Consider the following 3,719-nt stretch of genomic DNA (forward strand, 5'->3'; position numbering starts at 1 on the left):
GCTACAGTTAGAACTGGATATGGAACAACTGATTGGTTCAAAATTGGGAAAGGAGTACGGTAAGGCTGTATATTGTCTCCCTGGTTATTTAACTTATATGCAGAATTCATCATGTGAAAGGCTGGGCTGGATGAATCCCAAGACGGAATTAAGATTGCCAGAAGAAATATCAACAACCTCAGATATGCTGATGACACAACCTTGATGGCAGAAAGTGGGGATGAATTAAAGAACCTTTTACTGAGGGTGAAAGAGGAGAGCACAAAATATGGTCTGAAGCTCAACATCAAAAAAACGAAGATCATGGCCACTGGGCCCATCACCTCCTGGCAAATAGAAGGGGAAGAAATGGAGGCAGTGAGAGATTTTACTTTCTTTCTTTGGCTCCATGATCACTGCAAATGGTGACAGCAGCCACGAAATTAAAAGATGCCTGCTTCTTGGGAGAAAAGCAATGACAAACCTAGATAGCATCTTAAAAAGTAGAGACATCACCTTGCCAACAAAGGTCCGTATAGTAAAAGCTATGGTTTTCCCAGTAGTAATGTATGGAAGTGAGAGCTGGACCATAAAGAAGGCTGATCGCCAAAGAATTGATGCTTTTGAATTATGGTGCTGGAGGAGACTCTTGAGAGTCCCATGGACTGCAAGAAGATCAAACCTATCCATTCTAAAAGAAATCAGCCCTGAGTGCTCACTGGAAGGACAGATCGTGAAGTTGAGGCTACAATACTTTGGCCACCTCATGAGAAGAGAGGACTCCCTGGAAAAGACCCTGATGTTGGGAAAGATGGAGGGCACAAGGAGAAGTGGACGACAGAGGACGAGATGGTTGGGTAGTGTTCTCGAGGCTACCAGCATGAGTTAAACTGTGGGAGGCAGTGGAAGACAGAGGTGCCTGGCGTGCTCTGGTCCAGGGGGTCACGAAGAGTCGGACATGACTAAACGACTAAACAACAACATTTCTGCAATACAATTTTATCCACTGGATCATGGTCATCAAAAGCTACAAATCCAAAGCCCCTCTTTTTACCAGATTGTCTGTCTGTAATTATTTCAATTGTGTCGATTTTTCCATATTCCAAGAAGTAGTCTCTAAGGTGATGTTCCTCAGTATCTTCTTTAATTCCACCAACTAACATTTTTTTCACAGTAACATGAACTCCAGGTTTTCCTGATTCCTCCCTGGCTACAGCTCTTTTCGGCTCAACTACTGTTCCATCAATGGAATGAGGTCTGGCAGCCAATTGCTGCATCAATTTCCGCCATTGAAGAGAATGTGACAAAACCAAATTCTCGTTTGCTTGCAGGGTCTCTCATAACCACACAATCCGTTTACTTTCCCCATTGCTCATAGCAGTTTCTCAAACTTTCTTCTGTTGTTTCGATGCTTAAGCCACCAATGAGTAGTTTGCGGAACTGCTCTTTTCCCCTTCAGTCACTCCCCAGATCTCCGTGAGGCATTTTTGGCTGGTTGAGGAAGCAAAAAGAAGGGAGGAGGAGAAAGTTGCTTTAAATATATGTATCTGTAATGGTTCTAGGGGTTGCTCGTGTGTAAGTTGCCGCCACTCCTGGCTAGGTTACCTGGTTGAACCCTTTCTGTCTGGACAGCCTCTCTCTCCATGGCTATCTCAGTCGCTGGCAGAATCCGTCAGTGGGTGTTTCTTGAACTTCTTCCAGCAAAGAAGTTCTTTGACGCCAAGTCTCCTCCCACTCTCCCTGCGCGGAAGTCTTCTGCGCAGGGAGGGTGTGGGCAGCGGAGGACCCGTGCTCTCCCTGCTGGTCTCCGGCGAGGAGTCCTGGATCCTCCTCTCCGATTCCCCCATGTGCCCCCCTTCCGCACTGGTGTCACGCTAATTTCCTTCCCCAGCAGATGGGCTGCCTCTCTCCCTACTGGGACCCTCTCCGGCATCCTCCCGGAGCCTTCCCTCCGCCTCTGGCTCCGATGGCAGTTCCCTGACATCCACCTCCCCCCCAGGACCCCCTCCACCCCCGGCCCGACCTTCTGATCCAACCTTGTCCCTTTCCTCTGCCGACGATGCGGGGAACCCCCTGAAGGAGCTGTCGCCATCCTCTGAGGATTTAAAACCCGCTTCCCACCCGCTCCGATCTCTTCCCGCGGGGTGGGCCTCCCAGTCTGATTCTTCTCCCTTTGACACCTCCCCTCCCTCCTCTTCGGAGGCAGGAAAACCCACAAAGTCCTCTTCGTCGTCTGTGGTTCCAAATTCTTCCTCCCAGAATCTCGCTAGTGTTGGTTTATCTGGGAACAGGCTGTGGAATTCTTCCACCAGATACCCGTCATTGATCGCCTCAGTGGGGACCCACGTGTTTTCTGACCTGGGTTCTCCCTCCCACGCTACCAGGTACTCCACCTGGCGCCCTCGCCACCTTGAATCGAGTATTTCCGTGGCTTGGTTGTGGTGTTCCCTCTCCTCTACCCGCGGGTGGGTGGTGACTCCTCCCTCCCGCCCCGGAAATTCCTGCCGCTCCCTGTACGGTGAGAGTAGGGACCTATGGAACACCGGATGTATCTTCATGCTGTCAGGCAAGTTGAGCTTGAATGCCACAGGGTTCACCTATGTGTTGCCTCAAAAGGTCCCAGCCGCCTTGGCTGCAACTTCTTGCACCCTCCCTTTAGGGGTAACCCTTGGGTTGACAACCACACCCAGTCTCCCACCCGTATGGCCTCCCCCTCCCGACGGTGCTTGTCTGCCTGCCTCTTGTAAACTTCCTTGGCCCACTCCAAGTTCATCTTGAGTTGCTGGTGCAAGGCCTCCATTTCTTCCACAAACTGCTCTGCCGCAGGTACACTCCATCCTTCCTCCCCCCTCCCCGGGAAGGCCCTGGGGTGACACCCATAATTGGCCATAAACAGGCTCATTCCCGTGGACACATGTTCCGCTTTATTGTACGCAAATTCAGCCAGCACTAGTTTCTCTACCCAATCGTTCTGTCTCTCGCTGACGTAGCAGCGTAGGTATTGCTGGAGTATACTGTTCGCTCTTTCTGCTTGCCCGTTGGTTTCCGGGTGTCTCGCCATCGAGAAGCCCACCTTGACCTGCAGCAAGCTCATGAGCTTCCTCCAGAACCTGGAAGTAAATTGTTTCCCACGATCTGAGATGACCCTCGAGGGAGCCCCATGCAGCCTGAAGATGTGATCCACAAACAACCTGGCTGTCTCCTCTGCCGTCACTGCATGTGAGCAAGCTATGAAATGGCACATCTTCGTTAGTAGATCGACTACTACCATGACTGCTGTCTTCCCCCTTGACTTGGGCAAATCTGTAATAAAATCAATGGGCATCACCTCCCAGGGTCTTCCCGGCGTAGGTAAGGGTTCCAGTAACCCCGCGGGGGCAGCCCTCTCCCCCTTTGCCCTCTGGCAGCGGTCGCACCCTGTACATATTCCCATACATCCTCCCTCACTCTTGGCCACTAGAACTGCCTGGTGACGAGCAGCATGGTTTTGTGCTGTCCAAAGTGCCCAGCTGTTGGGTTGTCGTGAAGTTGTTTGAGTACCTTCCCCCTCAAGGTCTCCCCCGGTACATACAGCGCCCCCTTATAGTACAGTAACCCTTCCTTTTCCTCAAACCCTCCATGGTTTTCCCTTCCGTCCTGGAGTTCCCTGATTTTAGTTTGAGCGAACACGTCGTTTCTAGTAAGCTCAGCCAGTTCTCGTTTCCCAACCAACGCTCCCCCCCACACCCATCGGTTCTCAG

The 3,719-nt window shown here is 51.3% G+C and overlaps 1 pseudogene; it reads right to left on the reverse strand.

Moving 5' to 3' along the window:
• Positions 1-926: 926 nt before the first annotated feature.
• On the reverse strand, positions 927-2,302 carry LOC128402374 (heterogeneous nuclear ribonucleoproteins A2/B1-like; annotated as a pseudogene).
• Between the last annotated feature and the right edge of the window lie 1,417 nt (positions 2,303-3,719).

Source organism: Podarcis raffonei, chromosome 1 (assembly GCF_027172205.1).
Source record: "Podarcis raffonei isolate rPodRaf1 chromosome 1, rPodRaf1.pri, whole genome shotgun sequence".
NCBI classification, from domain to species: Eukaryota; Metazoa; Chordata; class Lepidosauria; order Squamata; family Lacertidae; genus Podarcis; species Podarcis raffonei.